Below are 27,405 nucleotides of genomic sequence, written 5' to 3'. Positions count from 1 at the left end.
CAAATAACGTTTTCTTTCTTTCTTCTTTCATAGATATGTTTCAAAATTTTGGCCAACCAGAGATTGCAGAAATTGATTTCGGTGCAGGTTTTAAAAAAATCGTTTCTTAGCTAAGGAAATACTTGAAACGTTCGAATGTATTTTTTATCTATTTCTTACCTGTATGTGATTTTGGACACAACTATTTCTTACTCTAGGTTTTTTAAAATCTAATTCCAATAACGAAGTGCAGCAGGTTTTTCACATAAAATATATACAATGCATGTTCCATTTCACATTGTTACGCCTCAACTTGAGGCAAACAGCAATGAGTTCGTTTTCTGACTCTGCCAATTCTTATTTCGTAGCATTAATTATTTTAAATGTATGTTTTTTTTTTGCAGGTAAGTCTCAACAAGATGTTATCGAAAATCGACATGTTGGACTTGTAAGTGATGAACGAACCACAATGTTTTGCAAAGTTTTTTTGTGTTCAATGACAAGATCCGGTTATGGCTTGTTTTTATTTGCTCTTGTTAGAGAGCGTAATTACATTATACCTTCACAATACACAAGTTATTAGCGATTTAGCGCAGGCACTTAACTACCTACGCATTTTTATTTAATTATAAATGCAAATATTATTTGGATCTCACAACTGGACATCTAATTAAATGTAAATTGACATGTATGTTTCTACAAGATGTTTTCATGCATTGAGGTTTGGATTGGTTGTAAAAATATATCAAGCGAGGTTTTTTATAGGAAATTATAAAGCATCTTATATTCCAACCTTATTTTTTTATAGCAATAATTATCGGACCAAACATATGGCTCACCTGTGTTACAAAATCTGCTTTAAATAGAAACACTTCACAGGGCATGCAAGGACAAAGTTCTGCAACCTGTCCCTTGTCTGTCAACCTGAGGCGTAGATGTGACCTGAAGCCTCATGTGCCTGCATTTACACCGGCCTCCCCCTTCAGAGCGGAACACAACATTGCCAGAATGCTGCTTAGCGGCAGAAATAAGCATGGCGGCAGTATTCCCCCGAACGAGCAGTCACAAAAAACTCTTCTACTCATATCACGTTTAAAAAAAAATTACAATGGACAAATAAAAAATTATGGTCTGGGTATTTTTAGTGTATGAAACAGAAGCAACAGTAGGTACTGTTTTGTTTTAGATCTAATAGAATAACTGATACGCAAGTAATTAAAACTTGAAACTTGGGTGGTCAAGATAATCGCTCATCCCTTGCGGCAATTTGTTCCACCGGGTCTCACGTTATACCTAATTGCAGTAGATTGTTCCAACATATTAGCGCTGACCGGTACTGGCCCGTGACGCCATGCCATCTGTTACAATCGCCAATTAAACATGACCCACCCTGCCTCCCTGATTTCCCATAAATCAATACGAAACCTGGAAATACAAGTGGGAGTTAGGAGATCATGATAAATGGCCGAATAGCACTAACTAACAATGAATTTCGCTTTATAATATAATAAAAGCTATGTTTTATTTTATAAAGACTTAATACTATGGTGCCACATCACACACGTTAAATGTCTGTGATAAGGACATATTGAATGTATTTCACTTTTCTGTAACTCGTTAACACCACATTAACGCAATCTATTGAAAATTTTAAAAAATCAAGAAGCACCAAAGAGTTTTTCAATTCAATATTCGGCTGCAATTTTTCCTTTGGATTTTCTTATTTCCTTATCTTTTAACCATCCCTGTATTGAGACTGGCTGAAGTATAATAATTCTAAATGGTACTAGCATTTTTCATTTTTTTTTATCCATTCATAGATATAAGATGTATAAAAAACTGTAATAATATTAATTTCTGAGAAACAACAATCATGCCGTATTATATACTTTTCAACTTATGAATGTTAATGTCAAGCCATGTCCGGAACAGCTAAAGTGATGAACGTTTTATGAAAGGAGGTCCCAGAATCGATTTCCTGTTCTTTTTGGCCAATACAAAAAAGTGTTTCTGAATAATCCAATTCACATCAAACATCTTTAGAACCTATCATAACTTTAGAGATCGTAAAACTCACAACTTTATCAATAGCAAAAAGAAAACTGTATTTTTACGTACACACTTGATATACCTACAAATTTCTTTTCAAACTTCAAATTTTATCGTAACTTGATACCATAAATAAATCATGACACGGAGCATTTTATACACATGCCCATTTACTTAATAGGTAGAGATTAAAAAGAAGCTCTCTTAACTCGTTATGGTTCATAAATATACAAGAGACTGAATGTCAATGTAATGCTAGAAAAGTACGTGAGGCGCCGATACACCCCGTCTAGACGAGTTTGTACATCCACCTTAACAAGACCTGTTTATCCTGATCGATTAGACCGGACCAGATAGATGGATGGATGGTAGGCTGGTCCAAAAAATAAAGGACTTGGACAATGTGTGTCATGCTCAAGTAACGGATTAAAAATTCTTCATTAGCATACAAAAAAGGCTTCATAATGGCATCACCTCAGAAAATATTAATCAACAAAATGTAGACTACATTTTTTTCTTAATCGAATCGAAAGTATAGAATAGCAAATAATTTAACTTTAGTTAGAAAGTAATTGTGGAATTAAAAAAGCAGTATGGCAGATATTCTTGGTATCTTTTGAATAAAATCTAATATGGTCATGAATTCTACGGTACCGTTGAAATATTTCGACAAAAGATCTTCGCGACATAAACAATGGCCAAACTGAGGAAGGTTGTTTATAATAATAAAGTTTCCCACTTTATTCTTAAATTAATTGTTGAAATTAATTTTGAACATGAAGTCACTGAGGTCAATTTCATTTACCCTCTTTCTTTATTTGGTAAAGAACTTTCCAAACAGTTTTTTTCTCTCGATTGACTTGACGAATAAATTAATTTAAGGTTATTAATCTACCTGACTTAAACGCTTTTAAGAAATTTTACTCGGACTTGGCCCTTATTTTCTATGTCTCTATGCAATTTGAATGTGGGAACAGCTTTCATGTTCTTAAAAAATAAAAAGGTGTCAATTTTTATTACAAAATTAATTTAATAATACGATTTTAGTGTCATAAAGAATTTGAAAGAAATAAATTTGTTTATTTCTATTCCAAATTTTAATTCAGAATGCAATTGCCAGTTACCCCCTCATGTATGAGTATGGCTGCATTGCAAAGTTCCCTTTATCTTCTTGAACACAATTTATGTCTTTATGCTAATGATAACTAGGTTGAAATTTGCATGAGAAATTGTTTTGCGACTGCGTCACAGATTATGCAGATTCATAACGGTGCTTATAAATGTCTGAACCGAGCATGAGAGCACGTGACGTGCGATTTGTTGCACTTTATCTTGATTTCCTTTTATTGTTGTTTTAAAAGCTTTTATTTCATTTGAGCACAGATCTTAACGGATAAACAGCAGAGCAGCATTTGTTTCTTTTTTTTGCTTTTATATCAAAACAATGTAGACTCTGGTCATATTTTTTTGCTTAAATCCGTATTGCAGTATATAGTTCCAATTTCAAATGATCAATTCGATAGCACGACTAAACTTTGAACTGAGCTACCTCTATCTGTACTACTAACAACTGGTATCTCTAATAAAGCAAGACAGCTTTGATTTCTAGGTTGACAAAATATTTTAGATATCGGTGTTCTCTAATCACTAATATGTGATAATTAATATAATCGATAAACTCGGTAATCTGCATTAACCAGCATGATAAGCCTAAGCTCTAAAATTTTATTTTATATGATAAAGGAGCCCTGTGCCCACCAGTAGGACAATAAAAGGGTGTGGATTTCTTTTTAGTATGAGATTTGATCAATACTAGTGATCAACCTATCCGTATAACATCTCAGTATCAATAAGCCAGAAATCATTAAATGATTCCCTAAGTGTCGTTATTTTAATATCAACTTATCACAATGGAGATACTTCAATCTAGTTTGCAGCATCATAAAAGCCATTTGAACTAGTTAGTCCTAACTGAAAATATCTTTATCTTACCCATCTCTGTGTGGTAAAAACTTAAGAGTTGTTTATTTATGGATCGTAGAGTTCTTGATGTGATTTTATCTAGTTATTAAGACATTATGTTTTTTCATGAAAGCTGTTTGTTTTTTACTATTCTTATACCAGTTTTATACCAATTAGATATAAGTATGTTCTTTATCTTTTTATAAAATTTATTGGTCATTCATAGGAAATGCAGTTTCACCGCCTGCCCATTATTTATATCCGGTTCTTATAAATTTACTATGTAGCAAAACTGTAATGTTCTAGAACAAACGTAACGTCCTTTAAAATAGGATAAAGTGAAATAATATAATATGTATGATGTTCCTTAAATCAACTCCTTACAGTTGAGTTAAAAAAAATTGTGTATTAAAAATAGAAGTTAAAATCTCGTTTAAAAAGACGTGCACTTCTCCAAACATTTGTCAAGTAAACACTGACCGAGGTTTGTGAAGACTTAGAGATGGAAACTTCTAAACAGGATTGCGAATCACGTCTTATTTTCTTGCCGGTGCGAAACCCGATCTTCGCATTTCTTAGAACGAGCTCTTAAATCGGAGCCTTTGTTTTTCCTCCGCCGGCGTCATGTGCGATGCATGCATTTAAGGCATCTTCAATTGAAGTATTTTGTCCTTGAATTTTTTAATTCAGGTTGTTGCCAAATATTGGTGCGTTCACCTTTTATACTGGATAAGTTGGAAATGCATTTTTACATTTTTGTATTGCGATTTCTCCACGTGAGTTCAAACATTTGTGTCCAATTTTAGGTAATCAAATCTTAAATTCAATTATAGTTCTTGTCAGATCTAATACGTATTACTATACATATATTATGATTCAGCCATTAGTTTAATTTAAAAACTCTCAACATACTGATTGTTCAACGTACTGATATACTAAATGTTTTTTTTTGTTGCTGATTTCTTTCACATATAATGTATGGTTGCAAACAAAATACATTCTCGTTCTGCTTCTTGTTTGACTTCCACAGTTCATTAATCATTGGCCTGATATATTAGTCTAGAAGCTAATGTGAATTAGGCGATAACTTTTTTGCTGCTAGCACATTTTGTTTCAACTGTTTTACCTACAATCTTAGTGTAATGATCATTTCTATGTCGAAACCCATGACGCTTTTAATAATAATTATTTGATTAATTGTTGTACCATAATTTTCGATTGGTCTAGCACCATTTAGATTTTTCATTTTATTTATTGTGACAGAAGGCTTTTATGTTATAAATTTATTTGCAGTTACTTTATGACAAGTTTAAACTATGAATACCCATGAAAAGCGATTAATTATAAATGAAGTGCTTAAATCTATTCACTGTGGGAGTTTATTAGAAACTGAATTTATTTCAACCATCCCATACCTTATAGCTTATAATAAATACAATATGTCTAATCTCTTTAACACGTCGTATGTTTTGATTTAAATATAATTGTGGATTCTGGTTTTTAACAGAAAATCTGAATGACGTGACAGTTTCAAATAACAGTGTTAATTATGATGATTGAGGCGTTACTGTGTTAAATTGGATTCCGCATACATTTGAATATTTGATAGTACAACGATTATGCACCTATTCGCTCAATATATTCACAAATGGGCTTTGAATACCGCCAAAATACATTTCGTATTCAATGTTGACATTGCAATTCTGTGCTTTGACTCGCGAAGCTATAATGATGCTCTATCAGACACATAAATCTTTGAACTATTCGCGAATATCAAACAGTAATTCCCGTAGTCTATACGTCGTAGTCAATCTTTCTTAAAACTTAAAATTTTACAAAACACCACTTCACTTTTTGAATTGTCTATTTGAAAATGGTGCCAATGGTTGGCTGGCAATGAGTGATTAGTGAGACATGCTCTAAATACTGGCAACATTGTACTCCTGATACATGTAGCTGGCAGCAGTTCCGAAAGGATGCGTTATATCGAAAACAAATACAGATAAAAAATGTAAAATTTGCAAGTTGCAATTTGTGAAAGCACAAAAGCTATGTATTCAACAGTGTATTAGTGAATTTCCAAAAATGTGTTTCGTTATCATAATTATATATTTTTAAAGGTAGGTAAAAATATATATATAATACCAACCCCACAATAATTCAAGGTGCCTAAAACCTATTATACCATAAATTTTAGTGGCTGGTCTGAAATACTGACAAGGTAGCGCAATGTGAAGGGACCATCTCCTTATAAGTTATACTATTTTGAAAAGGCTTAAAAAACCAGTCAAAGTTAAATTATACTCAGTTACGATACTTGTCAAGATAACCGTTTATTTTGTCCTGTTATACTATAATTCAATCAATATCCGCTTTCCCGTGAACCGAAGGCTCAGTGGGTTGGGATGACTGATCTGCAAAAAGGATCAAGCATCAACCTCTAAATTATGTGTACGACTTTAGGAATTATTACAAAGAAACTAATAAAAAAAATCAAGCGCAATACAAATTGTACCTCTGTAATTTTAGGAATTATTGCACAGATTTTTTAACAAAAAAAAAACAGTGTAAATACACATTAGACCAAAGTTCAGTTCCATTGTCTTCCAGTAAACTGTAATTAGACTTATTCAATAAAAGAATGTCTGGTTGTTTGTTTAGTTTTGGCTAATTTTTTTAGGTTTACACAGGTTAATAAAAAAAACACTTTCAAGTAAAAAGGCTAAATACGCATTAAGCCAAAGTTCAGTTACATACGCTCCATAGCTCACGTAATCTTCTAGCCGAGAGATAACCACTGTAGTCATTAAGACCTTAATGTGGATGCGGTATATGCGACACGGTACATTACTTGAGCCCGGTTTTAACAGGAATTAGCGAAATGTAAATGAAGATTGGGTAGGTATTATTACGCGAAAAAGCAAACAACATGATTCTTATTCGTTCTTAAGAATAAGTAAATTTTTAAAGAATATCTTCTTGTGTTTAAGACCGCTTATTAAATATATATTGGACAACGGTACAAAACACATCCCGCACTTGTGCATCATGGCATTTTACAATTTATCACTAACAATAGTTGCTTAAACATACAAACAGACGGAGATATGGCCGCACTTTTTATTGGTTACCAAACTCTAAAAAACACACGTAAATGTATTAAGAAGTCTTTATTTCTGTAGATAGATAACGATGCTGGTCGATAATAGATTTAACACAACTAAGATAAATGTATCCAGTACCACTATACTTGAATAACACAACTGCCTGTACGTCAAGAGACGGTTAAAACACTGTCTAAGCGACACTCTTTGTATGGCTAAATAAGGAAATGCGCGAGCGACTATTACGGCCGCAAATATAGCAGTTGAACCCTTTGGCACAAACTGAAGGTCCCGTGGTATGCCTTCATATCCTTTTTTGAGCAAGTACACCAAGCTTCGTCACAGATACGGCATCCCTCATTAATGCTCTTGCGCCATTCATCTCTTCCTTCCACAAGCCTCTCCCAATGTCTATGTCAACACATGAATAGGATTTGGTATATTGGTGATTCTTAGGATTTGGTAAAGTTGTAGGTAATAATAGTTTCTAAACAGGTAAAATGTGGCCATTGAGGAAAAGATAAAGTAAAAATGCACATGAGTCACTCTCAAATAACGTCCGGTCCTCACACGTCTGACAAAAAGGAAAAGTATGCCATCTACTTAAAACGAAATGTTTAAGAGTTTCAGTGTTGAAAAAATCACCTCCGTTTTACCATAAGCGAGGAAACAACAAAATGAGCAGTTATTATTTTCTACGATAACATCATCTTCCTTATTTATTTTTTGAAACATGAATCTTGAATATTTTTCTTTTATGAATTTGAAAATTGTCGTTACATTTTTGTACAAATACCATTTGCGCAATCGGCGTTATGAGTGATCATATTTAAATAATCTGATTCGTAAAAGCTTCCCTGTGCTACTAAAATTTAAGTACCTCAACAGATTTCGAAGTACCTAATATTTATTAATACATGTGTTACACTCGCAGGATATAAATTTTGGAACGGTATAAATCGTTACTGGAATTTAAAACAAATTGTAAACCACCTGTTGCCAATAAATAATTAAGTTTCTAAAACTTCGATTACTGCAATCAATTTAAATTGTCTTGTTTTAAGTATGCCAGTGGAAAGAGTGTTTTGACTGCGAAGCTAAATGAACAATTAGGCGAAATAAATTTGAATCGTTATCTGCTAGTGGAAGTTGCATTTCAGCAACTGGTTAAAGCTAATTTATTTGGACAATTAAGACATTTATTAGCCATTGTTGATTGCTTTGTATACAGTCATACCGGTTTTGGACTTTCGCATCTATGGTGCTCTCACTTCTAGTAGTTCTAGTGATTAATTAAATAAACTTCATGGTTCATATTTCTTAAGTTTATTTCTTCTCGAAGTTTATTACTAAAAAGGTTTGGATCCCTTTAAGTAATTGAAAGATGAAAGAATACATAATATTATAAATATAAAAAAATCCAAAATCTTTCCCCAGTGACTTTTTTCTAAGTTTCATTTAATTCTAGTTTCATCTAAATCTTCTATCTTACAGTTTTTAAGAAATTATATATTTCTACCTGACTTCAAGCCCTGTTAATGTACCATAAGGTATAATGGATTTAAAATATTTAAATTTAATAAGCAACATTCATCATCACCTTAAATCCAACTACTAAACATCTACTTCCGAGCATAGGTATTTGTAGGGTGTGTGTAGTGAATGGCTGCGACTCACTTGAATTCGTCTGTAACATTACAAATATTTAAATTTGTAATAACCTGTCAACAATATTTTCGTGTTGAAATATTTTGAAATATAAAAAGATATTTATCCTTATTTCATGCCACAGCAATCTCGTTTTATTAAGGTGATTTCGGAGAGTATATTTGATGCACAAAATTGTAACACCTACGATAATGGGACGTCCTGTGGTCATCTCCCGTCGTCTCGGTAACACAGAGTTATGATATTATGAACTAGGAAACGTCCAAGCACGAAATGGACGCAAAATATTATTTTAGTTCTTTCAATTAACAATGTTATTAGTAATATCTAGCTTGCTTCTTTCTTATTTGGCCTAAATGTGTAATATTATCGGTGGTTTCCTATATCTTGTCTATGTTACAAAAAAGTGCTTTAATTCAGTACGTTATTGTTTTGAAATCATTGTGATTTACATATACAGATGCCAGAACGCTGTTTTAATCAATTGAACGTCTCATAGACAAATTAAATTAAAGACAGACGACCCGTTATCTCCCTGTATAAATGTAAAAGCTTCAGATAAAGATAATAAAACCTTTCCGGAACCTTGTTCGAGAGAAATATCATAACAAGTGGCATTAAGGATACGATAATTTACATTTCCTTCCAAAGTATCAAACTTTCTCAAGGAAACAAAAAATCTTTCACCAAACAACAAAGTTCAACGTGCAAGCGGCGAGGATTAAAGTGAGGGCAAACATTAACCATTTCCTAGAAGATAAAAACCATAAACTCCATCGTTAAGATAAAGAGTGTTAATTTCATAAGCTATTAAGCGGTGCTTCTGATGTAATGAACTAGTAAGACCTTTATCTGGTAAAAGAAAGCTAGTGGTTTCATCGTCATCATCAAATAATATGTTCTACAGTGTTTAAGTGACAAATGATTTATTTTTTGGATAAAAGCAGGCGTTACTTTGCGAAATTCCATGATATATTATAAAAATTAAGCTTAATTTGTTATACTCCACGCCCAGCAGGAGAAATGGAGGTATGGTGTAATTTATAATTTCTTCAATCCCATCACACCAAACAGATCTTCGGCAATGTACCCTCTACGCACGTTTCGCTCTGAAACCGGAGCATCCTCAGGAGATGTTGACATTACAATGAATAATTGTTAAGTCCTTAACAACCATAGCTAATTAGGCTTAATTTTCATAATAAATGATTTATTGTTGTCATGCTTTTATTTTTTAGGCGTGTGTCTTTAATTATCATTAGCTCTTAACAGAAATTGAATGAATTTGTACAAACGTTCAAAAGTGTCTGAGAAACAAATTACCAATAAATTTAGGGACAAATCAGCATACATTGCTAGTCAATTTAAGTTTAAAGTAAAATAAAAGTATGAAGACGCGTTTTTAAGACCAGCTATAATTCACCTTCTATCGTTCAAATGTTTAATTTTATTAGAACTTCGATAAAAGTTATTGTTTACATAAATTATAGTTTAATTTACTACCACTGTGAGTACCTGATTAAGATACGAAAAAAGTGTTTTGAAAAGGAAGACTACTGTAATTATATGAAAAGTTGTGAAAAAAGAGATATGTCAGTAGCTTAACACGTAAGTGCGGTATTTTGTCTTTTCCATTTCCACTTTTCGGTAATCTCTACATTTAAAGTATATTTTAATTTATACCAAGGTAAAAATCCCTATCCCTATCCCTACTGATATTATAAACGTCAATGTAAGTTTGTTTGTTACGCTTTCAGGCAAAAACTACTTAACCGATCCTCATGAAACTTTGTACGAATATTTTTGGAAGTGTTAGAAGTAATATAGGGTACTTTTTATCTCGACATTAAGCTTGGTTTCTCTGGGAGAGGGGATGAATATGTGTTTAAGTTTTGCCCAAACTTTGTGTAGATCTGATGAATGTGGTTGGAGATAGAGGACAGAACTCCTCAGCGGGCAACAGCAAACCCCTCATTTAAGGCGATACTGAATACTTTAATTTTTTTTAGAACTACATTTAAATTTTCCTTTGACTCACTTCTATTAGCCGTTATCTCAGTATCCACTGCTTTTACACGCATCTTTCAAAAAATACATCCATCTCTTCTTTGGTCTTCCACAACTTCTATTGAAAGGAGTCTATTCCTCAAAAATCCTCCATACACTCGTATACCGTAACTAACGTCTATACTCCAACTACGCTTTATACAGTTACATCAAAATAGTTTTCTATTGTACCGCTATTATTATTGATATGGCCATTGGCCACGTTTTAAATTAACGGCCAAGCCGAGAAGAGCTGACCAGTAAAATTAAACCCCCGCGGCGATGGATTTGTCGAGTGCTACTAACAAAAAAAAATCCTTTTAATTGACAGTTGTTACTTATATATAATTTATATAAGCCTGCAGTTGTAGTTATATACGTGATTTTACCAGTGGGTCTTTGTATTTCTGGCAGCATTTTTCTGTAAATTGTAAGTTAGGTATATCCGCGATATAAAGCAATAGTTGCGATTACGTTTAGTCATCAAAAATGTTGTGTGATAGTCAGAGAATGATTATATATTATTGCATGCAGTGCATTATTTCCGAAAACAGTGAAAACGTCCCGCGCACGTCTCACCCCACACCCGGGAAATGTTGCTAGCTCACAAACTTTTCCTATTTTATGGTAAACATTTAGAAGGTAGACTTGAGGTAAAATAATTACTGTCAACTGCTAAATGGCATGAAGTTACTAACCGCCTGTTCGAGGAACGCTACTAAAGTGGAGTGGTTTTTAATGCTTCAATATTAGACGAGTATGCGGTTTCCGTATTTTCTTAATACTTTGGCGATAACGTTACTTATAACTTTAAGTATACGAATGAGAATACGTTGTGTTTCAAACGGCTCTAACTATTGGAATGAAAATTTCAAAAGGAATCATCGTTTTCAGCCTAATATATATCGTACTGCTCGCCATTTCTCTTATAGAAGGGAGGAATATAATGTGATTTAGGTTAAAGAATGCAGTTATCACCATCACCTAACATTACTGGTAACATATTATATGTACGAACACTTCATAAGTGCCTGTGAAAAGGTACACATGAATAAAACATTTTTGTATTTGAATTTGAATTTGGAATCTACACAAACTCACTTTCGCATCTATAATATTAGCAGGGATACAAATTAAAAATATAAACTTCTAAGAATCGAATTTTGAGATTTCATTTCAATTCCAATAACTAGGCTTCGTGGGATTTCAAATAGGGACAAACCAGCTGGAGGCTGTGTGGGCGTAGGTAACTTCGTATTTCTATATCATCCTTTTTGACGTTTCGCTAATAATACAGCTTGCTTATCTCATCCATCGTTCATCATGGTGAAAGTTTTTAATCCGTTAATAATTAGGCAAATATATCATTGCTTCGTCTTTATACATACACTAGCCGTCCCCCTCGACTTCGTCCGCTTATGAGTCAACGTAAGCTATCGCGAACTTGAAATAGGAATATATATTAAATATTATTTTATAATATTAGGTAAATTACCTTTCCTACCGACTGATGTTCTATACCATATATATAATTTTTTATCTTTTATCTGTGCTCGAGAGCCATAACTCAGATATAACTATAACGGAAATCAGAAAGGGGCTACTACACAGCACTTAATAACAGTGTCACTTATATTTAATTTTTTTATATGAAAGTAAACATAGAAAATTTATAATCGTTATTAATTTACTTATGTTTTGGTTGTCACTGCGTATTGAAGATTTTAAACTAAGATTTTCGTGGTTAATCCACATTTCTTTAATATAGTTCAACGGGTACATACCACGATAATATTTTGGATTTATCGATATTTCCTAAATATTATCGTGGTACCCGTTGAACTATATTTAAGAAATGTCACTGCGTATTTTTTATGACAACATAACAATAGATATTTCTCTAAAAGTAAAACCAACTAACCTTGCCAAAAATCATAAGCAAATTACACGTATCAAGTCTTTTTGAAATCGCTTATAAGTAGGTAAATACGTATAATTTGCATGTACAAGTTAAAGCACATTGCAGTGAGAGATCTAATCGTATACACTATTCGAAACGAGATGTGTTTATAGTTTTACGATTTTCTTACTCAACTTTATAGGTTTGCTGCAATTTTCCGTTCCACTGGAGACGTCTTTTAAACATTTCCTTAATAAGGATTTTATATATACGTACATATGGCGTATACGTGTAAATAAAAAAAATATATATATATACATATATACGTATATATGGCGGAGAAGTTTGGATGCTGACAGATAACATGTCCAAGATACTTGAAGTATTTAAGATGTGGGTGTACAGACGTATTCTAAGAATATCCTGGACAGACTATCTACGCCTACGGTATAGCACTGTGCTGCAGACAATGGGCTAGGTTCCAGAGGTGCTCTTAACAACCAAAAGAAGAAATATAGAATATTTTGGACATGTGATGCAGAACACAAGAAAGTATGAATTTCTTCTGATGAACTCATCATACATGGCAAAATGGAAAAATCCTCCTACTTTACGAATGATATAATTTTTTAGGGTTGGCAGTGCTTCTACGCCTGTATGAAGTGCACGCCACTGAGCATGGAAGTAGTAGGTACCTAACCCGTACGAACTCTGTCACAAAAAGCTCTACTACTAGTGTCTACTAGTAGTATGGAGTTGTACTGTCGCCATTTTTTTTTTTAAATTGCAATTCGTCATTCCCACCGAGAATATTATAATTTTCACACTTCATTCTAAACTTGTTCCATGCCCCTTGGTAGTTCATAGCGAATTCACTTTTTTTTTTAATTCCCATTTAATTGCTATGTGCGGGCACGTCCCACGATATGCCGGCGGCATACATTACTCACCCGTGAATACAACTTGATCATAAATAAAATATCTGCTAGCCTCCTGTTATTATAAAATAACAAAATTATTGACAGCATAGAGTCTGTTGCGTATAGTTAGGTTACAGTAGAATTATTTCATTTTCATCATCATCACATCCGCAGCCTGTTAACATCCCACTGCTGAACACAGGTCTCCTCTCTCATAGGAGAGACTATTTTAAAGCAAGGACCCACCACGTGGCTGAGATGAAGAAGAAGAAAGACATCATTTGAAAGTTTAACCCGAAAAAAAAGTTCTTTAAACCCGAACATTAATTTTGACGGGGCGCTTGAGTGCACGCCAAGGAACTAATGCTACCAATTTTAAATCCTAACAGACTTATAAATCAGTTCATAAAAATGGAAACAGATGCTAACAACAAACCAACAAAAGCCATTGTAAAACTGCCCTTATGTGTTACGCAATAAGAATTGCGAGTTGTACGTGTGATGTTGTTCAGTAACCCGTAATTCTGAGCATAATTTGCCTGTCTGCCCCACTCCGATATTACGCAAATGATACGGATAATATCGGCTTTAACGGAACACTAGACACGTCAAATCGGCGTACAGTTCTAGGGAAACGGTTTCGATGTGTCACATCATTCTCCAGTGTCGCTGTAGGTCTTGCAAACATATTCAAAATACTGCTAAAATGTCTTTGAAACCACCGCAGCGAGGCGGTACCTAAGATGCTGGAAGCAAGAGCCACAAATGTGAAAACCTTGATAGCAGTTTGATTTTTGTGCCTTTTCTGTTTTAAAGAATCGTCAAATAGAGTTATTGAATCTACCGTGATCCTAGAGCTGGCAGTTATTTTAGCCAAAGAATTAGTTTGACCATTCAAAGGGGCAATGCTGCCCGCATCTTAGGTGCGCCGGTTTCGAAGACGTATTAGTTTTTATTTTGTTTCATTTTGTTACATCGGCTATTTTTGTTTATATACTCGTATATCTTAAAAGATAATTATTTTAACGTACATCAATTAAATACTGCTAGCTGGATTTTATTTTAAAAATAAAACTCAACATTTATAAAACAAACATTGAACATTCCTGTAGGTATATAATGAACATCTCATTAGCTGAACAATTCTGAAGGTAAGTTTTATATCAAGTTGCTAACTTGTTGTCTTCATACAAAACGCATTCTTTGACTACGCAGGTACACTACGAACGCTAATTTCAAACGTTGCAGAATGTTAAAGTATCAAAATAGTTAAGTAATAGAATTTTGGTTTTGTATTCCAGACAAATACTCTGTTAGAGATCTACCATTGTCAGAAAAGAATCAGGTTATTTCTCGAGATTCTCTTGAAAACGAAATGCCGGATCACCTTACTTCACTTATCAATTGTTCGTTGTAAAGTTAACATCTCCTGAGGATGCTCCGATGTCGGAGCGAAACATGGGCAGAGAGAACAGTGCGGAAGATATATTTGGTGTAGTTACCAAATTGCAGCGCACAGATTCTCCTGCTTTTCGCAAAATAAAGCAAATTAAGCATGGCATGGCAAAGTGACGCTTTTGGGAATTTCATGATATACCATGATCAGGCCTGCTTCTATCCAAATGCCGAATCACCTTACTTCAAAGTTTCATGTCTCGTGATCGTCGAACGCACCAAGAAAAACACGTGATTTAAAATCTGTTTAATACAAGGATGAGATTCGGACCCGAAACCTTTCAGAATTTAGCGTTTCCTGTGTCCGCACTATCAACCTTTTTGTATGTATATATATATAGAGTTTTGTATTGTTCCTCTGCAATAAACACAAGTACACGGCAGCCCGAAATCCCACAAATGTTCACAGTTGCGGCGCGCGCCGATGTTGTTTACGATCCGCGTAAATAGTCTGATAGTAAATACTGATAGTGTTGCCATTTGGAAGCACGTGACGTTGATCGCTTCGCCCATTAAGGGTAATCGATTGTGAGCCCTCATTTCCTTTAGCTAATTGCGAAAGCGGTGCGAGTTTTGGGCTAAGGCGCTCATAAAGCTCCGCCATCAATATACTGTTTTGTTAAATGCGTAGACGCTAATCGATACGTACGGGTTCGAGAGGTACAAATATTTTTAAACAGCGTTATGAAGCTGATTTCGTCTATTGCTCATCTACCATCAGACAAATCTGTACGGTGTAATACGTTTATGCTTTTACACGATATAAAGTTTAGGTAACTTTTAAAGTTCTTAGAATGTAGGTCTTCTTGAAATTTGAGTTTTGATTTGGGCAATTAAGCATGCTGTATCGGATAACATGACATCACATGTATAAAAAAAATAACCAGGAGGGTCGACTTAACGAGCTATCAAAGGCTCTTGAACATCCTAAATTTCCGAACTCCTGGCTAGCACTGACAATTATTTATTGCCAGAAAACTCAATACATAACAATGGTTGGGTTCTAAGTATATATAAAATTAATCCCAACTAAAAAATATATTTAAATCAAAATGTTTTTTATTAAATCTAAGTAATAATAATCATTACATTATATTAAAACTAAAAATTAAATACATATTCTACTTATTAACTTCAAATACGCTTTTATACTCAATTAAAAAAAAATTGAGTAGGTAAGCTTAATTGAAATCCTCAATTTCCCTTTATAGATTTCGCCTGCATTGTAACAGTACATAATATTATAACGAATGGGCAAGATCACAGACATGTTGCGCAGTCGCAGGTCAAAGCTAAAGCGAGCGAGTACCCAGATTAAGGACTACAGAGTACGGTCTTAGCAAAAACAAGTATACCACAGAATATTGTACGCAATATATAATGGTTCGTTTTCACATCTTTACCACGCGCCACGTCCCGAGTACAAGACATCGTGATCCATAATCAAAAACGCAAAGCACTAGCCCACCGAGACAGTTTATCCTAGTGCATTTATGTATAAAATCTCATCGGCCATTTGCCATCACCTCTAGTCGCAATATGCGGGTAGCTGAAAATTATTGGATAATCAACGTCCGACGTGACGCGGCGATGGCGTCGCATACACACTGCCGGATTATGCAAATGGGGCAAGGATATCGACACGAACTCACGGAGTTTTAGAGCGAAACTATTTCGATATAGATGATAATAATACCCCTTGGTCGTGTCTACGTTTGCATTGGACGACGTTGATGCAAATCGTACGGCAAAGATCAAACTTTCTTGTGATTAAGTTTAGCGATCGTTTCTCTGTCCTTTTACTCAAAACTCATTTTTAAACTAATATGTGTATATTGTAGTCGTCGATTTTATAATTTGTTTCGTACATATATTGCTAGATATTGCTGGTTCACTAATCTATACTAATATTAAAAGGAGTTAAAGTTTGTGAGTTTGTCAGTTTGTGACACTGTCGGGGGTAATCTTTGGATCTACTGAACCGATTTTGAGTGCTAAAGGCTAAATATTAACCTGAAAACTGAAAAGAACTTTTCGTGGTAGTCAGATTTGCAAAGTAAATCGGAGAAAAAACTGTCGAAGGACAAAGTTTGATTATAAAATGTCAAAAAAGTTCAGAAAAATATTAACCTTGAGAATGTTTTAGATCTCCTTTATAAAATGTAAGGCTTGAGCAGCGATACGAAAGATGAAAACTGATAATACTGTAACAGAAAATGGGTGTAAGAAATTGTTCCTAAGAGAGAAGACAAGACTAAGAAAATGCATGCTTCTTACTAGGTTCCTAAAAATAGTACCTAACAAAACGAATACATATACATTAACTAATTAAGCATTTAAACCTACACGTACTTGTAGATAACAGAATTTGAGATATATTCAGCCTAAAAAAAATCTGGTGATTTTCTGGAATCCAAAAATGTCTTAAAAGTTTTGGCATTAGAGTAACGTTAAGAGTTCATATCTTACAGCCCAGAATGAATCTGTTACAAAAAACTCTACTACTACTGTAGTAGAGTTTTTTGTAACCATGCATGTTCCGCAAGTTTGTTAAGTTAAGCAGCATTGTAACAATGCTGTGTTATATGCACATGGGGCTTAACACGTACGCCTCAATTGGATGGACACAGGGCGGTGCTTTAAAGGATGGGTTGCATGCCCTAAGAAGCATGCTTCGGTCATAGACAATTTTTCACTTAGCATCAGGTGGGCAGTAAACTTGGTCCATCAATTTTATTACTATAAAAGAAACACAGTAATGTGAATCTAGCCTTATGTCATCAGTGTTATCTTAAGACAATAACACAGAAGCTTCCTAGTCACTCGAGACTGATCATTTCATACGTCCACTTAACAAGGAGCATGCCCGTATTATTGTTATTCAGATGGTATTCAGACATAAATTGGATCCGTTGTTCCGCACAGTTGGGTGGTCTGCAACCTGGAAATTAGGGTATCTGACAACTGTTTAGTCTTCATAATAGCAGCTTGCAAAGTTTACATATCCTTATTTTATACCTTAAGTTAAATAAAACTTCCATCGCATATGCTCAAGTTTATGAGTTACATTTATTTAAAATTCTCTTCTTTTAATTTATAGTCTTCTCTTTTTTGTCGTAACACTCTTTCCAGAGTGGTCGTGGTCATAACGGTGGGACATGTTACTCGCCTCACGATCATTCGCCACTTCTCCCTATTTGCAGATAGTCTGATAAACTCATGCAAGGGACCTCCCACTGAAGATTTGATTTGATCGGTCTATGGCATGGGTGACCTACCGCGCGATCTAGTGCCTTCTACCTTGCCCTGCACAACAAGGCGTTCTATGGAGTTGTTTTCTTATAACTGATACTTAAGTTAACTTTTAAAAGCTCTTTAATAAAATTTTCCAGTCCTTGTTACATGGTCTCCATTTCAATTCTGGAGCCTTCATCATGATCATCATATCAATCAATTACCGGCCAACTACAGGACACGTGTCTCCTCCCACATTGAGAAGGGATTAAGGCCTTAGTCCACCAGGCTGGCCCAGTGCTGATTGGCGGACACCACACACTTTTAAGAACATTATGGAACTCAGGCATGCAGGAAACCGATGTTTTCTTACACCATTTAAAAGTTAGAGGTGCGTGCTGGGATTCGCATTCTTTTGCAGGAGCCTTATTTTATCGAAAAGCAAATCTATCAATTTAACTTCTAAGAATATATTAACCCCATACCTTTATAATTTCTACACATCTTACCTGATCGCTTTATCGCTTGACGGCACGTCTTTGTCAGTAAAGTGGTAGTTAGCCACGACGGAAGCCTCCAATCAAACAAAATGTTTAAAACGACACTTATTCCGTAATAGTTGCATAAATAGCTATTTAAAATACCTATGAATTTACATTTCAATTACAATAATTTTCAAGATTTAACGAATTTTTAAATAATAATAGGTATTCAACGTTTCCTGGTAGAAAATACGTTAGTAGCTTTCTATTTCCACAATAAAGCATACTTTCATGTTACTTGGAATGCCGCGTACGCGTATGATAATGAGGCCCTTCTTTCTGACGGGATAATTATGTTCATCCAGGTCCTAAGGTTAGGTCTATACTAGGCATTGCGCCAATGTCGACATGTCTAGATGCCAGCGGCTCCATTCATTTCGTCGAGAATAACATGGCTAAACAAATTGTCCGCTACAAAGCTGAGACAATGCCCCTTACCTATACGTATAAGCAAACAGGTTTTCTAAACAGAATAAAGGATTTCGTGATCCATTCATACCCCATTTCCTCTGAATATGGAGAATGTAAGCAATTTAGAACTCGCTGACTTTTAATGTTTCGTACTCTCCGGGAATAGGGATGAGAGCGTTCTCGAATCTAGAACATAATAATAATGTTGTTTTTAAAAATACAATGTTTCTTTGAATATATGAAATGTAAGCATCAAATATTATTTATCTGTAACATGTAACAAGGACAGATATAGATGTTATAACATAATATTAAAGTAAAAATAGGTAACACATTGTTTTGGAATAATACCTACTTATTATTTGTCGGCCGATTGGCGCAGTGGGCAGCGACCCTGCTTTCTGAGTTAAGGGCGTGGGTTTGATTCTCACAACTGGATAATGTTTGTGTGATGAACATGAATGTTTTTCAGTGTCTGGGTGTTTATTTGTATATTATAAGTAGTAGTTTATATTATTCACAAAAATATTCATCAGTCATCTTAGTACCCATAACACAAGCTACGCTTACTTTGGGGCTGTTGGCAAAGTGTGTATTGTCGTAGTATATTTATTTATTATATCATTACCGACCCACTACAAGGCACGGTTGAAAGTTAGAGGTGCGAGCGAGCTGGGATTCGAACACGGCCCTCCGAAAATAAAGTCGAAGTCTGACCCACTGGGCTATCACCGCTTATAATATATATATACATATTTTTTTTTAATAGTGCAGATACTTAGATATAAGATTAAGATATGAGATGCAGCGTGCCATTTTGATATGTTTGTCGACCTTCCTGGGCAGAACTCATAATGGTTTTAATAAGTGGGATGTCCCGGGTTTGTTGCCCAGCCGTTTGCGATTCGGGAGTTTATAATGGCTGAATTTTCTCTGGTCTGGTCTGGTAGAAGGTGACTTTGGCTTCGGCCATGGTTACTTACCACCCTACCGATAAAGACGTGCCGCGATGCGATCTAGCTTTGCCGCGTACAAATTACGGGTAGATATAGGTTTGATATGGTACCACGTGGTGACAGTTGTCACCACCCCACCTCTTGCCGCGGGTGACGTACGAGGCGACTAAGGGAATATAACGGAGAACGGGCAGCAGAGTCCTCTGCGCTACTACTACAATTTACTGCGATCACCAACTCGTATGCATAGCGTGATAGTAAGCAAACCTTCCCGTTGGGAGAGGCCTTTAGTCCAGCAGAGGACGGCTATAGGCTATCGATGATAGGTTTGATATATTGCCATCCCCTTATCAGGTTAGCCCGCTACCATCGCATACTACATTACTCACCACCAGCTGAGATTACAGTTAAGGGCTAAGCTATAGTGTAACACAATGCATTTGTATCATAACATAAGTATCTTCTACATAATTATGAGTGTTCAACTGAAACTACTTACTACTTATTTATTTCAAACAAACACATAAAAAAATTCTATAAATTTAAAATGCATATAAAAATTTTCGGAACCGACAAGCTTTGAACCTGCGACTCTCGGGCAAGCGCGGCCTGAGCGTTTTCACCAATTAGCTACGGCTATCCTACCGTCGATGCCGAAATTAGTATATGCCTTAAAAACTATAAAAATTTTATATGCATTCTAAATTTATAGAATTGATAATTCCTCCAAGTGTAGGTAAAAACACTAATAAAAATTATAAAAAACACATAAAAGTAAGCCAAAGAATACAGATAAAGTCTGTGATTTACAAACTGGAATTCCCTGTGTCGTAGAAATCCCTTCCTTCCAGGTTAAATACAATAAAGATAAATAAAGGTAACTTGTTTAATATACTGGTCCCACATTGTGGGAACTTTCAGATACTAAGCAGAAAAGAACAGATACTGCACTTTGATCTTAGCCAAAAGGCCGAGAAGCGATGCTTTCTTTTAAAGTTATATGAGTTAATACATCTCTGACAATGAAATACAATTTGCATTAATCTTCCTAGAGCTTTCACATTCATTCAAATATCATCATTTTACAACAACGACTTTAGCTCCCATTAAAATTAAGTTACACCAATTTCCAGATACCGTTTACACCTTAACGTGACGATATTTTTAAACAAGTATGTATCCTAACTTAATATCTTATTAGGTGGGTGAAGCTTTTCGATTTTTTCTTGTTAGGTTCGAATAATAAATCGGATAACTGTTCCAAACTAAAAAAAAAAATTAACGTGTGTATCTGCAACTTCGAACCTACCTACACTTTTTTCAGGTTATTCATACGTCATCGGTACCCAAATTTTCGGTTTAACAGTTTTTTGACCACCGAAACTCCTTTGGCAAGCTAGTAGAGGACATTGACAAGCCAGTAGAGGACTTACAAGTTGGCAAGGCTACTTCGTACCACATGTATTAAGTCTTGATACTTAAGAGCTTTTTGTGACAGAACTCATAACAAAACATATATCCGAGGAGTTCAACCACCATGTTTATTTCTGCCGCTAAACAGCATTGCCGTGTTCCAGTCTGAACAGTGTGGTGCCTCAGTGCCTCTACGAAGTGCCAACCTGTGTCCATCATGGACACAGGTTGGCACTTCGTAGAAAGTTCCATGCATGTCCTGCGAAACGTTGCTCTGTTGATAGCCGATAGTTTTCCTGTTACCATCATGTGGGCATAGACCATTTGTTTTCTAAGTCAGTTAACTTTTTTTTTATTTTGTTAATTCCACTACAAGTCAGCCCTTGACTGCAATCTCACCTGGTGGTGATGATGCAGCCTAAGATGGTTGCGGGCTAACCTGTTAGGGAGTATGGTAGTCAAACCCCTAATCGGTTTCTACGCGACATCGTACCGGAATACTTAATCGCTCAGCGGCACGTCTTTGTCGGTAGGGTGGTAACTAGCCACGGCCAAAGCCTTCCACGAGACCAGAGAAAATGCTGAAAATATGAATTCCAAAATTGCCCCTGCCGGGATTCGAACCCGGGACCTCCTACTTAAATTCACAGCGCTCACCGTTGCGCCAGGGAGGTCGTCAAAACTATTACTAAAAAAAAAACCTGCACGCCTGAGAGTTCTCCATTATGTTCTCAAAGGTGTGTGGAGTCCACCGATCCTCACTAGGCCAGCGTGGTGGACTACGGCATTAACCCCTTCTTACAGTGGGAGGTGACCCGTGCTTTGGGCTGGTAATGGATAGATATGATGACAAAAAAATTAAAACATAATTAGGTATTTTTAGCAACAGCAAATTAACAATGTGATTAATTATTTATTATCAACGACACGATACATGTGTCTGTTTTCAGAATTATTATTCGGACAAGCAATAGTTTCCTAGTAAAATACTCCTTTGTTGTGTTACTATTCTGTTCCGAGGAGGTTATCGTAGTTTAAATATTTAACCTTTAACATGTGCTTATTATTTAATTGAATAATGGACCTAGTACTTGCTGGTTAAATATTTCTTAAAATTTTTAATTTGTGTTCTTAAATTACTTATATGGTTTTCTTATATTTATAATATACTGCTTTATAATGCCTCAGCTACGCGGCAAAAGTATGTTAGCTAAGTGGAGGCCTTATTTACTGTGCTGTTTCAATCTAAACTATGCACCATTTTAAGTAAAATCATTGAATACTACAAGTAACCGCTTTAAAAACTAACCATAAATTTTTAGCTCAACTTTAATTACATAAAAATCTGTCTCAGCATAAAAAATAGGATAACCTATATCGTATTTTATTTTTATTGCGTTTTTTAATTCAAAAATGTCGGCAGGATAAAGTTAAAATGTTCTCTAACGTACTCCGTTTCCCACACTCGAATTACGTAACCTCACGAGCTTTGTCAACCGCTACTCTCGAAGGATTATACTTTTATACGAACTGTTCTTGGTATTGTCATGTCATGTGTTCCGAGGATGCTGCGTGGATTATCTCATAGTTGTTGTTCCCCTAATCAGCTTCAGATTACTTTGCGGGATCTTTTACAGATGTTATTATTTTATTTGTGCTCTTTATTTGCGCACCACTACAAGTTCGAGAAACTTTTGTTTTTGGGAATAGAAAAACAAAGAACAGAAGCTGAATACGAAAGGCGGCCTTATCCCTTAGTAGCGATCTCTGCTAGGCAACCTTAGGATTAGGAAAACACGAGCAAAACAGACCGCAGGCGGTGCATGATTAAAAAAATACATACGATTAACTACAAACTATTTATTTATTCACTTTATTGCACAACCAAAAAAACGGTTCACAAAAGATTTAATGCTAAAGCATTTGCTACCAGCCAACCTTGGGATGTTCGAGAGAAACGAATAATGGTGCGGATGTAAAATAAACAATTAATATATATTATACTATTTAATATTGTTTGAAAGAAATTACACAAATAAAATAATACATGATATACAGAATATGTTCGTGTTTTTTCAAATAAAATATCTTTGCAGATGCCATCTGAAAGTGGTGGACTACGAGTCTCCGCTTAGAATGAGAAAGTTCCTCTTTTTGAGAGAAGACCCGTGCCCTGTAGACCATGTAGTGGGCTGGTAATTGGTTGATAATAACGATATCTATGATTATGATGATATATATATATATAAGAGATTCTAATCGATCACTAGCGCAATCGCGTTTTTAATATAACTTGTGGTTATATGTAGCATCTTTCCACCCATATGTATGTACGAGTATGTACGCGCTAAGTTGCTCTGCCATTTCGATAGTCCGATTTTTAGGAGATCAACGCCACCATTTTAGATTCCATCATCCTTTGCCATCAGTTGAGATAGCAGCCAAGAGCTAACTTGTAGCGCAATAACAAAAAAGACTTCGTCTACTAAACCCTAATCTCATACTTTTCTGAGTCTGTCTGAGAGTTCTCAAAAGTGTGTGAAGTCCACCAAACCAATCCGCACTGGGCCAGCGTCGTGGACGTGCCCGCGTGAATGGCATGATATGATGATGACTATGATAAAAGAAAAATAAATAAGGGATACATATTTCTAATCCAAATCCAGTGGTGTAGATTAAGCTTTATCTATCAATCAGTCAGCCACTGTACTACTTTACAAGTGTCTTTATAAAAATAAATAGAAATGAATTTCAACAATAACGATAGATTGGTTGGATAGTTCGAATTCACACAGTTCACATTCACACTAAGCTAAGCGATGTCAAGTGTGTTATGCGACTGTCCGAGATCTCACAACAAAGCACTTTAATGTATTATTATAGTTCTGGTGAGTGATTGATGTAATGGAAACAAAATATAGCTGAGGACCCTGTCTTGATTTTTTTTCCGGTTATATAAATACTATTAGCCATTTCCCGCGCTATGCGTTCGCGTTTATTACGGTTTTTACAAATCCCGTGGGAACCGCTGGTTTTCCTAGCATAAAAAGTATCTTGTGTTACTCTCCGTCCTTCCAACTAACTCTATGCCAATCAAATTCATTGGTTGCTTAAAGATACAAACACACTTTCGCATTTATAATATAAGTAAGGATTTGACCGTGTTCCCATTGTACAAGTGTCTAGCATTCGAGTATCTAGCGTGCAAGTGTCTCAAGTGTAAGTGTCTTGCTTGCAAGTCTTCTGCAAAAGTCTTTCTTGAATATAAAGTTCATGCAGCTCGAGTTGTGGAAACGTAAATTTTCTTAAGTTACAGAATACATGCAAATAGTTTTGTAGATATTATCAGTACTATAGTAAACATGTTTCTATTGCAAGTGGTTAGCAAATGTGAAGTCATAAAAACTTGCATTATTGAAATATAACTATTGGCACATCCCAACCATCCGTTTAAAATTATAAGCTGCAGATTACATGCAAATAGTTTTACGATACGTACATATTATCCGAACTGTATAAATTACTGGTGTGTCTTCTGAATAAATAAATAAACTGTAGTAAAAATGTTTCTTTTACAAGGAATTTGCATGCAACTTGCAAATGTAACTTTTTAACTGCACACAAATACTTGCACCATCAAAATACGGCTTTCGGCACATTCACGTCCATCCACAATGTTCTCACCGCAGTTGAAGCGTAAACATAAGCGTTTATAAATTAAATATTTAACACCAAACTTAGTAATATTATTCGACGTATTTACCATAGTATAAAGACATTTCCAATGCAACACCGATACGGCTATACTGAACGAATAAATGAATGAATACACTATTATTAAATTTAAATTTCAATATAAAAACGCAATAAGGAACAACTTTTCCGGTATTTTTCATTTTTGAGTGCAACTTATACAATTTTTTTTATAAAGTAATTCTTACTTAACTCTATAGTTTTTTTTGTATAGGTTACTTTATTTCGGGAATTAATAATTACAAACTAAAATTAATATTTACAACAAATATAAGCCGTCTGTCTGTTCACTTATGGGCATGGTACCCAAAATGCTGGCGCTATTACCCCTTTGAATTGCTAGTCGTTGGGCTAAATAAGCGCCAGCTCTTGGGTCACCAGACGTAAGGACCAATTTTTGGGACACGATGTTAATAACAATTTTCGTATCCGATTCTATAGTTAATTCTCTTTTTGGAACTTTGGCAGCTATCGGTTGATATGATGATGATGATATCACTCTAATTGGTAAATGTCTTAACACCACATAATGTATTAACATATGGAAATTAAAAATTTAATGAAAAGTATACAATTTGGCGGCCTTATCGATACATAGCGATCACTTCCAGGCAACCAAAGGCGTAAAACACAGCTCAGGAAGACAGGTAGGTAGTGCATATAAAAAAACATGTATATTTGCATATATACATAAATACCACGTAAATATATATATATATATATATATATATATATATATATATGTGCTTAACTTAATTTTCAACTAGATATCTATCAGACACGACTCCGTGCGCGTTTCTTTCCGTTTTTAGAAATTAAACAGTTTATTTTCCCGGTTTAGAAATTATCCTATGTTTGTCTCCAGAATGCAAGCTATTTCAAGGCACTTTTTTGACAAGATCAGTTTATTACAAATGTGTCAAAGTTTACTTTTCTTAACGTTTCAGATCTTTTCCGGGATAATAAAGTATCCTACGTCCATCTTGTAGATGCAAGTTATACCTATTCCAAATTTTGTCAAGATCAGTAGGTTAGACGAAAATAGGTACAAAATAAACACACTTTAGTATTTATATTGTTAGTTATGTAGTATGGATACTGGTTGATACTTTAAGTCTCGAGACACAGAACAGACAAAGTGATGTTATTTTCTCTCCTTTTATACTCTGACAGTTAAAGATGTCAACCGATTGTCTCACAATTATGCACTCTAGGATATTTATGACGGGTGATTTATAAAAGGCGAGGTTCGGAGTGCCGTAATATATTCAACGCGGTAATTATACGGCTTTAGGAGGGCTGGTTGCGTCGCCTGAATAATGTATGCGCGCGCGCAGCTTCGGGCACAGATTTGATACTCTGGGGTATTAACCCAACTACAGCGTAAGAAAGGAAGGCTGTCAAATCAATAATTAAACACGTATTTTTTATTTGATTTTACGCTTTGCTTTAGTTGCTTAAGTACCTTGTACTTAGTTGGCGTAGATAAAAGCCATAAACAAGAAATTAATTGAATTGGTTGCATTCTGGCGACGGATATACGAGAATATCGAAGCAGTCGAAATCTCACGGGATATCAGTAATTCTACACAGCTACTGATTTTTCTATATTAACTAGGAGATAGTTAACATATAGATATAAAAACAGAATTTTGAAAACCTTTACCAGTTTATTTTATGCATTTCGGTTTCAAAACTTGAGCTCTTGACTCGCCATTGAAATCGCGACATTATTTTTATTTTTTAAACAATTTTAAATTTGACTCGAAAAATAAACAGCAAATAAATATCATTACCATAAAATACCTATTACTATTTAATGGCTCCAGTTTTTTTACCAACCGGTTCTTATTTTCTTTACGTTCCGGCAAACCAACAGTTTTTTTTAGAGAATCAAGATAACGGATGCCAAGTTGCCATCCTGACTAATGAGATAAAAATCTAGTTTTCTAATTACAATGGTGTTCGTAAAATATTACGTATGCACCTTAACTTATCATTGATGTATTTAAT

The 27,405-nt window shown here is 34.9% G+C and overlaps 1 protein-coding gene and 1 pseudogene across 6 annotated transcripts in view; one reads left to right on the top strand and one right to left on the bottom strand.

Annotated features, from left to right (window-relative positions):
- The window catches only part of LOC120629079 (caskin-1), a 378,256-nt gene that overhangs the window by 256,682 nt on the left and 94,169 nt on the right, over window positions 1–27,405 (top strand). The window lies entirely within an intron of this gene.
- Window positions 21,099–21,208, bottom strand: LOC120629663 (annotated as a pseudogene).

This window comes from Pararge aegeria, chromosome 14, assembly GCF_905163445.1.
Source record: "Pararge aegeria chromosome 14, ilParAegt1.1, whole genome shotgun sequence".
Lineage (NCBI taxonomy): Eukaryota > Metazoa > Arthropoda > Insecta > Lepidoptera > Nymphalidae > Pararge > Pararge aegeria.
Note: the sequence above shows the minus strand (reverse complement) of the source record. Positions and strands in the feature narration are given on the sequence as shown.